The following is an 11,632-nucleotide window of genomic DNA, read 5'->3' as shown; positions in this document are numbered from 1 at the left end:
ATAGGCTACACAGTTCAAATCCTCAATGTTCATGTTAAACCCTGAGAGTGTGCAGATGGAAGCAAAAGGGACCCGTGGCTTTGTACAGTTAAGCTCATGAATTAACACAGCTCATATGCATAGAATTGTACATGTTGTATCGGAGACATTTTGCTTCCAAAAGTGCCAGCAATGTAATGAAAAACCAAAAAAGGTGAATCCCTATGAAGTCGTCACAGTTGTGTTCCATATTCGGACAGACTTTTTCCAGGGGAGTTGTACAAATTTATGAGCAGCACCCCTTTTCGGGCCCCTTAATCATTTGGAATTTACTGAGCCTCGAGATTGCCCGAGAAGGCTATGCAATAAACCCAGTGGCTTCCACTATCCTCTTGAAAACATATTGAAAGCATTCGCGGCCCGCCCGTCCGACCACTTCACGGCCTCCGTGAAGACGTCCCGACTTGTAACACCATCGCGGGCCACCGCTGGGCCCCACTGCCCCAGCCCACAGGTTGAAAACCATTGCAATAACGTGCATGATGAGTTACCAGCACTTGCACAGTAAAATCCTGTGTTAACTTAAAGGGGGAATGTCATTCCCCTCGGGAGATAAGAACGGCTATTTTTCATGCTAACGTGATTATGACGTCAGCCAGGCAATAACATTTTCCCCGTCTTCTATGCGGGCTTGCTCGCAGAAGTAGCATAGCAACTTATGCTACTCTTTTGGTGTCACATTTAGCTTCATACTGGGTGAAAGTCTCATTCAAAAAATTATTTTTTCGCTCGAAAATGTTAGTTACAATGACATTGAGTTGACGTGTTTTTTTTTTTGGGTAACTGTTGCATAATCGCAATTTCGCACTCGAGTCCCATGCCCCGGCCATCTAGCTCTGTCTCCCCCCCGCTGACATGCCCTCAACCACGGCTAAGTTCAGCCTGCTGCGGTCGGAGCCTTGCTCACAGGTTGAGCAGCACTGCAGCGGGCTAAAATGCATATCCGTCATTCAAATATCTCATGTACCACAACATTGTTCAAGTGCACTGTGTGTTTATGCTTATTCATTGTAATAATCAATATCGCTATGATGATTTATCGCCGCGCCGCTCCGCATGACAGCATGTAGTCTAGCCCGTCTCAGATGCCCCCTCTCACCGCCGGCCGACGGGGCACTGAGCCCGTGAGCCGGCCCTCTTCTCGTCATGCAGGCTGCAGTACTCATAGGCTCATAGCACACGCACACACACACACTCTCTCTCTCTCTCTCTCTCTCTCTCTCTCTCTCACACACACTCACTCACTCACTCACTCACTCACTCACTCACTCTCTCTCTCTCACACTCACACTCACACACACACACACACACACACACACACACACACACCCCAATATGGGGGGGCGGGACCTCTTTCACTCACACACACATACACACACACACACACACACACACACACCGATATGGATGGTCTCTCTCTCTCTCTCTCTCTCTCTCACACACACACACACACACTTCATTTTCACATCGCACAACATGCACAATGATTGTTTACTTTCAATTAATTATCAAAAAGTATTCTTGTTTTTCATTCATTGGTAGAATGTTCCCACACTAGTGAAGTTTGTAAAGCAACTACTACAGATAATATTTCATGTTCTTGCTGTCTACGAGGAAACCACCTTCGTAATTCCTTTATTGTCTCCACCAGGCCGAAGGCATGGGGAGAGAGTATGTTTTGCACTCCGTCCGTCCGTCCGTGTGTCCGTCCGTCCGTCCGTGTGTCCGTCTGTGAACAGCTAATCTCTGGCACCGTTGGCTTGATCGCAGCCATACTCTGCACACACCCTGAATGCCAGAGCTGAACCTCTGCCCCAAAGTTTTCACATTGGCCTGTTATAGCGCCACCAGGAGGCCGCTTTGTGCAAAACAAATGTTTTGACAGTACACCTACAGATTTTGTCCAAACATTACGCAAATTGGTACACAGTCTCTCTAGAGCCATTCAACGAAACGGGTCTTTCAGATTTTTCAGACTCCATCCTGATTGGCTAAGATTGGCTTCCAAAGTTCGCAGGAGTTCTCCGTTTCAAACAAAATGCTGCAAATCATGAACACATCGTGTGATTTCCGTGAAATTTTGCACGCACAATCCCACTAGGTCGAGGAAGAAATGCCACTTGAATATTTTCAACTCAGCCTAATGGTGGCGCTATAACTGGCCGAAAAGTGTTTTTACCTCTAACTGCAAGGATCTGTGGATAACTTTGTATGCCAACTCCCTAGACGCCAACGAAAAACCTTTGCCTGGAATTTTTCACATCTGCTCTTTATAGCGCCACCAGGAGGCCGACATATGTAAAACACATTTTCTAATATTACTCCTTCAGATTTTATCCAAATTTCACGCAAATCGGTACACATGCTCTCCATAGTCATGTGATCAAGACGGGTTTGTTTGATTTCTCATAATCCACCCTCATTGGCTACGATTGGCTTCTAAACTTTTCAGGAGTAGCCCGCTTTGTACCCGTTTTGTACAAATCGCCACAACTACTCAACGCAGCGTCCGATTGTGGTGAAACTGTGCATGCATATTCCCACTAGGCTTTGGAAGAAATGCCACTTGACAGTTTTCAAATCAGCCTCATGGTGGCGCTACAACAGGCCAAGCCGCGTCACACACACACACACACACACACACACACACACACACACACACACACACACACTATATTGCTCTTAAACATTTTGCCATACATCACACACACACACTCCTATCCTCCTGGTGGAGACCTGTGCCCAGAAGGGCACTTTTTCTAGTTGATTCTGTTGGTTATCTCTGCCCTACCAAGCTATGTACATCATATGTTGATGTGTTGGTTATCTGCAGCCTACCAAGCTGTAGATTCTGATTTTTTTCCCATGCTGTATTGATGTATCATTGTAGGAGAGATGACAGGCAAACGTTGATCAAAATAACAATTCTACACCATACCCATTTAGGACTGAGACCAGATTCTACTAAATGTTTTCTAAATCATTTTCTGAAAAACCTGTTTCTATAAAAGTGGTTTTCAAACTATTTCATGTAAAGGACCCCAAAATATGTATGTAATTGGCCGTGGACCCCAATCTTAAAATGTTGTTTCATGGACCTCCCAGAAACGTTCGCTGTGAATGAATATTATATTCAAAGATTGGCACTCATTTCACGATTTCTCAAAAATGCCAGATCTACAAGCTTAGATCGTTACTCTGTGCACTCTGTGTATGAGCTTGTAGATCTGCTATTTTTAGTTTGTTATTTTTTATGAACTTGTTGATCTATTCTATGTAGATCTGCTATTTTTATGTTGCTCCCATGTAATGGGTCCCTGGACCCAGGGATGGTCGTTTAGATGGGTCCCAGGAGTCCTACTTCAACGACGTTAGAGTACAGTAGGCCTACTGAGTACAGTATTCCATCCCAGAATCTAAGGATGTAATTTTCACTTCAAACTGCAATGATGCAAATAGCCTGCATCCTGTCCGGTCTCAGAGGAAAAAATACGTGAATGTGAGTTTCGCATTTCCCATTCACGTGAATGGGGAAAATTAATTCACTAACTAATTAATGTCTTAGCAAGGAGATAGCACACGATTCCCGATGAAGCCGGTCGTTTTGACATATGAGTGGGTGCGGCAAAAACTGGGAGGAGTAGCGTGACACAATAAAGTTTATAGGCCTAATATACAATAAATAAATGTTACCAATAACAATAACAATAACACTAAAAAGTGTTACAATTACAATAGTCTGGTTGCAACCACACTAATTACATAGTTTGGTTTGTAAGATGACTGTTAGTTAATTCTATTGGAATAATGGCATGGTTCTGTGGCAAAATAAATATTATGCAACAATGCTGAATCTGCAGTACATACACATATCCCATTTACTACCCAGGGGGCAAAGGGGGTTGACCTGCATTTGTCATAACATACAAAGTTGTCCACCAGAAATAATATCTATGACCCAGTAGGATCACAACCTATATGGACAACCCGGTCAAGTTTTGGGCGAACGTCCAATATGGCCGCCCCAATATTAGCCCCTATGGGGGGTGAATAGGGCAAAATTGTACACATTACAATTCCTGTAAGATCCTATTACCCAGGGGGGCAAACCACCCCTTTTTGATTCTATTGGGTCATAGATATTTCTGGTGGACAACCGTTGATGTTATGGCAAATGCAGGTATCCAAAATCTGACAGGAAATGTAATGTCTCTTTTCTTTTTCATGTTTGCAGCCATTTTGACAATATGCAAGCTCAAGCATATATGTCCCTTCTGTGCCATGGATCTTAGCCAATGGACTAATATTGCTTGTGTTTGCCAAAACAGTCAACAATCATGGTAGAAATCATGGTAAAGCACTATTTCGGGTAGCCACCATCTTGTAAATATGCACAATAAGGGTCCAGACACACCCAATAATAAAAATAGGTATTCCATTGAGTCTCTCATGGTCAGAAACCATGAAATAGACACCAAGTTTGCATTTCTAGCTCATCTGGTTCAGAATTTAGAGCCAAAACCTATTTTCTTGGTACTAATATTGTGGCGGCCATATTGTGGCGGCCATATTGTATTTCATGGAAACTTGCAATACAAAAAATGTTCGTATTCATATCATTGATCAACCTGAGAAGTGTCGTGGAAATATCTCTCAGTTAAAAATGTTCCCCTATTCACCCCCCATTATAACTAATATTGTGGCGGCCATATTGTATTTCATGGAAACTTGCAATACAAAAAATGTTCGTATTCATATCATTGATCAACCTGAGAAGTGTCGTGGAAATATCTCTCAGTTAAAAATTTTCCCCTATTCACCCCCCATTATAACTAATAGGGGCTAATATTGGGGCGGCCATATTGGATTTCATGGAAACTTGCAATACAAAAAATGTTCGTATTCATATCATTGATCCATCTGAGAAGTGTCGTGGAAATATCTCTCAGTTTAAAAAATTGCCCTCTTCACCCCCCCATTATAACTAATAGGGGCTAATATTGGGGCGGCCATATTGGACTTTTGCCCAACAATTTACCGGGTTGTCCATACAGGGGTCATAGATATTATTTCTGGTGGACAACTTTGTATGTTATGAACAAACCTGTGACTCTACCTTAGTAGAGTCACAAGCAAAAGGTTCTGTGACCATCCTCTGGCAACCATATTTTGATGATTGATTTTACCTCTGTGGACCCTTTATAAAAGATTTAGCCCCCATGTCCCTCGCAAAAATTCCGGCATTTTTTGCTAGAGGGCCAAATTCAAAATGACTTGGACTTTTGATCCAGATGACCTAGAATCATGTATGAAGACACTTTTTCATACAAGTCAACCATGATGATTCCAAATCTGACACCATTTTAATCATAAGACCTCGTTTTGGCCCCGAAATACAAGATGGCCATCCAGTAGCGTGAAAACATTACTTTTGAATAGGAAAGCAATTTATTTGGGGTTTCTAATTTTTACAAATACAAAACACATGTGTCAGAGCATTCTGTGTCACTGGTTTCTGAATCATCCGATTCAGATGACTCCACCTCTGTGCATCATCATCCTCATCCTCGTCCTCTTCAACTGGCCCTGGTGTAGGTATCACAAAATGCATGCCCTTTGCCTTTATACTGGGAGATCATCTTGTGTACATCCTCACCACTCTGCAGTGTCTTCATAGGTTCTTCACTGTTTATGCAGGCTGTGATGCCAACTCGGGTTTCTATGGCAAAGGAAAATCATCAGTGTATGACAAGGTGGCACGGCAACAGCTCTCACGGTGTGGAGATAGCCTTGACCTTGAGAAGGAGGTAGAACAAGAGTTCTTTGCATATACGAGACAGGTGGTCTATGGAGACAAGAAGCCTGTGCTGCCAAGTCTCCCTCCAGATGCAGATACTGGAGCCTATGCCAATACTGCCTCCGCGCCAACTACTTGGCGTACATCTAGTGTGCCACCCCACACTGAAGCACCACCCCTCGCCACTCGGACGTGATTGGGAGTCGGTGGGTGGTCGCTGTCGTTCTGTCCGCCACACGCGGCCTGCTCTCCCAACACCTACCTGCACCAGGGCTAGTTGAAGAGGACAAGGAAGTTGAGAGTGAGGAGGATTTGAATGATGCACAGAGGAGGTTGGACTCATGATCTGATGATTCATAAATCAGTGACACAGAATGCTCTGAATGTGTTTTGTGTCTGTAAAAATTACAACCCCTAAATAAATTACTTTTCTATTCAAAAGTTACGTTTTCACGCTACTGGATGGTGGCCATCTTGAATTCCGGGGCCAAAACGAGGTCTTATGATTAAAATGGTGTCCTCATGGTTGACTTGTATGAAAAAGTGTCTTCATACTTGATTCTAGGTCATCTGGATCAAAAGTCAATTTTTGGCTATGGCGCCGTGCACCATTTTGAATTTGGCCCTCTAGCAAAAAATGCCGGGATATTTGCGAGGGACATGGGGGCTAAAACATTTATAAAGGGTCCACAGAGGTCAAATCAATCATCAAAACATTGTTGCTAGAGGATGGTCACAGAACCTATTGCTTGTGACTCTACTAACCTCTAGGCTAAACAGCAGGGCAACTGGGTTGAACTTTAGTTTGACACGTGCAATGATTAATTCAATATCAAGTCGTTGAATCTCTTTTGGATATGTCAATCCATTTATTGAGAACATCCACTTTCTTACAGCAGTAGTATTCAAACTCAATATAAGAAGGACACGTTAAATTCATCATAAATCTGTTTAAATAAAACAAAAATAAACAAAAGCATTTTGGCTCCAACACATGCCTTGATGATTTTGTGATATAGGTTATACACAGTAGGTTCACTATTAGCTGAAAGTGGGCTTTCTGGTGTTCGGTCAGATGTTTTTGTCAAGATGTTGAATGGGAAAGAAGTGTGGGTGCCCTGCAGTTGATGGCTGAGCTTGTGCTACAGTGTGATCGCAGATGGACCAGAGGCAGAGGACCAGAGTGGGGTCCCTAGACACACCGTCATTTACAACTCATGTAAAAGTTTAACTTTCACTTCTAATTTGTAGATAATGGCCTATAGAACAATTTTAGTTCGAGTGGCAAGTCTACAAATTAAAAAGATATATAATTTTTGCCCAATTTCCAAAATGGCCAAAATCGGAATGTCTTAATTTTCTTACAATTGCGGTTTTATTTTACTATATCAAATCAATACTGTGTGAGGAATTAACTGGATTTCAAATGTTTTGAATATGCTGATATGGGGAAAAAAAATTAAATGGCCACCAATGTACATCAAATTACTTCAAATTACACCTAACTTCTGTTCTGTTGAACCTAGAATGGTGAGGTTAGTGCCTATACCTACAGTATGTTATCATGAATGAGTAATTGTATAAAAATAAAATATGATTGGAAAATCTCTTATATTTCACACAAATGAGACAATACAGTATGTGAGGAACTAAAGTTAGATATTGGAATATCGTCACCTTATTAAACTAATGGCCTAAGTAATTTTTTGCTGAAAATGAGTTTTTGGCCTAAATCAACTCCTGGTGATGCTGGCCACCTCTGGTAAAATCGCCTAAGCCCTAACGTAAAAGGCCTTCCTGTTACACCCTATTAAAAAAATGGCCTATGTCAAGAGTGAGACTTAGGCCATTTTATTTTGCCTAAGTCATAATAAAATGTGACTTAGGCCATTTTAACACACCTTTCAAAATGGGAGTGAATGGGACTCAATGGGAGTGAATGGGAGGTACTGTTACTTTGGGACTGATAGAATGGGACTGAATGGGAGTGAATGGGACTGCATGGGAGTGAATGGGAGGTACTGTACTATGGGACTGATACTATGGGAGTGAATGGGAGTTACTGTTACTATGGGACTGATATAATGGGACTGAATGGGAGCGAATGGGAGTGAATGGGAGGTACTGTTACTATGGGACTGATAGAATGGGAGTGAATGGGAGGTACTGTTACTAGGGACTGATACTATGGGAGTGAATGGGACTGAATGGGAGTGAATTGGACTGAATGGGAATGAATGGGAGTGAATGGGAATGAATGGGACTGAATGGGAGTGAATGGGAGGCACTGTACTATGGGACTGATACTATGGGAGTGAATGGGACTGAATGGGAGTGAATGGGAGGTACTGTTACTATGGGACTGATACTATGGGAGTGAATGGGAGGTACTGTTACTATGGGACTGATACTATAGGAGTGAATGGGAGGTACTGTTACTATGGGACTGATACTATGGGAGTGAATGGGAGTGAATGGGAGTGAATGGGAATGAATGGGAGTGAATGGAAGTGAATGTGAGTGAATGGGACTGAATCGGAGTGAATGGGAGGTACTGTTACTATGGGACTGATACTATGGGAGTGAATGGGAGTGAATGGGGGGTACTGTTACTATGGGAGTGAATGGGAGTGAACTGGACTGAATGGGAGTGAATGGGACTGAATGGGAGTGAATGGGAGCTACTGTTACTATGGGACTGTCACTCCCATTCATCCCATTCACTCCCATTCAGAGTGAAAGGGAGTGAATGGGAGTGAATGGGAGTGAGTGGGAGTGAATGGGAGGTACTGTTACTATGGGACTGTCACTCCCATTCATCCCATTCACTCCCATTCACTCCCATAGTATCAGTCCCATAGTAACAGTACCTCCCATTCACTCCCATTCAGTCCCATTCACTCCCGTTCACTCCCATTCACTCCCATTCACTCCCATTCACTCCCATAGTAACAGTACCTCCCATTCACTCCCATTCAGTCCAATTCACTCCCATTCAGTCCAGTTCACTCCCATAGTATCAGTCCCATAGTAACAGTACCTCCCATTCACTCCCATTCACTCCCATAGTAACTACCTCCCATTCAGTCCCATTCAGTCCCATTCCCTCCCATTCACTCCCATAGTATCAGTCCCATAGTAACAGTACCTCCCATTCACTCCCATTCAGTCCAATTCACTCCAATTCAGTCCAGTTCACTCCCATAGTATCAGTCCCATAGTAACAGTACCTCCCATTCACTCCCATAGTAACTACCTCCCATTCAGTCCCATTCAGTCCCATTCCCTCCCATTCACTCCCATAGTATCAGTCCCATAGTAACAGTACCTCCCATTCACTCCCATTCAGTCCCATTCACTCCCGTTCACTCCCATTCACTCCCATTCAGTCCCATTCACTCCCATTCACTCCCATTCAGTCCCATTCAATCCCATTCACTCCCATTCACTCCCATAGTAACAGTACCTCCCATTCACTCCCATTCAGTCCAATTCACTCCCATTCAGTCCAGTTCACTCCCATAGTATCAGTCCCATAGTAACAGTACCTCCCATTCACTCCCATTCACTCCCATAGTAACTACCTCCCATTCAGTCCCATTCCCTCCCATTCACTCCCATAGTATCAGTCCAATGCTAGTATCAGTCAAATGCTACTCCGGATTGTGAATCCATACATATCTCATGTGTTCAGATTGGATAATTCAATCAAAAGTTACAACAGAACATGTTTTGCTAATGGGGGGTACGCCCCCTAGAGGCCAATTTTTTTATCTGGGTGGTTGCCACTCGAACCAAAATGATTCTATAGACCCTCACCTTCAAATTAGTAGTGAAAGTTAAACTTTTACATGAGTTGTAAATGACAACTAAATTTAACATTGAGACGGAACCCCACTAATGAGAGCATTGGATCAGATTGCAATTGCTGATGTCATATACATCTAGTCTGACCATGAGATGACTGCCTTCTCCATCTGATGTTATGGCCTCTACTACATGAAAAGCTACTTCCACATGTTAAAAGGTATTTTTATGTGACACCATGAAATTGTCGGTGGACCAACCAGTTCATAGGGTTCACCTTCATGAGGTACGGCCACAGTGCAGAATGGATTATTAGAATAACCTTGAAGCAAGGGACCGTGAATACCTTGGCCCTGAGCAGATGTGTGTCTGGCCACTGCGAGGCTACTATAAAGAGTGGGAACACAATTTTTCAAGATTTAGAAAAGATGTCCTGGTCAAAGGTATTTTACAAGACCATCCCATCTAAAGTGAAGATGGTGGCAACAACAGCCAAATCCATTCAAATAATACACTCAAAGTGTATGACCTAAATGCTATCTATTCAAGGGTCATCATACTCCTGTCTACTGACTGTGAGGTTCATGTGGAGGATGCCCTCGCCTATGAGCTGGCACCAATCTTAACCGCCATGTTCACTGAGGATGGGATGCAAATTGAGAAAGCCAAGTCCACCGGCATGGGACCCAGAGTAGTTTGGATAGAAAAAGACACATCAGGCCACTGAGCCCTAACAATCTACCTGAAGAATACAAACCTGCCCCAGATGGCATTTGTGCAATTATAAAGTGTGCAGCATGCACACTTTATAATTATGTGTAATAATAATGTATAAGTATGAATGATTATATATGGTTTGTCATGCACACAATGTTCTGTTGATGTTTTGGTGTAGAATGCTCACAATAGGGCTGAAGGAGTTAATTCATCAAGGGGTTGTGGTGGAAAGGAGATATGACCACTTCCAAATAAGTATTTATTTTGCAATGAAAATGTGTTGCATTTGCATTGATTTATATTGTATTTTATGGGATTTTGCTGTTTTAAGCATGAAGGGGTTAATATCTAAAAATGCCCTATTCTGAAATCATATATATTGTACATATCCACATCCATGGATAAACACTCTAAAAATAGCCTAGTAGCCAAAAAGTGAACCCGGACATGTTGAGTACACCAACGTTTTATGTTAGAAATGTTTAGTATGGGTCCTGTAGAAACTGCCGGATGCTAACTTGCATATATTGGAGCAATTTTCATAATTGGCATAATATGTGACCATACCAATTACAACCTATAGAAGGCAAAATATTCAAAATGTCATCATGCATGTAGCATGTGACATGTCAAACTAGGGGGTTTTCATGATGCTGAATCCATTCCAAGCATTAGTTTTGCAAAAAAAAAACACTCAACGAAGGGACCCTTAGATGCCCCGCGCACTTTACCCACGTACAGAATCTGTGCCTCGGTAGCACCGAAGCGAAGCGACATTTCAGGTTGAGGTTGAGGACTCCCCATCATTCATCCCAATATCGAACGTGGAAGATATCAACGGGGTGGAGCAACAAAGATTGGTAAATAAACACAACATGGCCAACTATATCGTCCTGCTCCTAGGCTACACAGGCTAAAAAATATCAATATAATAATAATATTGTTCGCTTAGACATAATAAATGGGGGTAAAGTGTGACATGTAGAAACCATGCTGTTTTATCATATTCAGTATTGCATCGTGTATAGTATATATAGTGCATGTTGAATTATCTCTGGTCAATAGCCCTAATGCCCTTTGCTGGCATTACAGCTATGGACCAGAGCTAATGTTGAATGTGACTCGGATGAAACTTCATCCCTGATTACAACCAAACCAGTCTTGGTGCTTTTCTGGTTTCATCTTCTTGTTGTATTCACTTGTGCTTGAAATGTAGGCCTACCCATTCTACAAGCTGAATAAAAATGTCAATCAATCAATGATGTATAACGT

This window comes from Electrona antarctica (genome assembly GCF_951216825.1).
Source record: "Electrona antarctica genome assembly, chromosome: 14".
NCBI classification, from domain to species: Eukaryota; Metazoa; Chordata; class Actinopteri; order Myctophiformes; family Myctophidae; genus Electrona; species Electrona antarctica.
The sequence above is the reverse complement of the archived record's forward strand: the minus strand, read 5'-3'. Positions refer to the sequence as shown.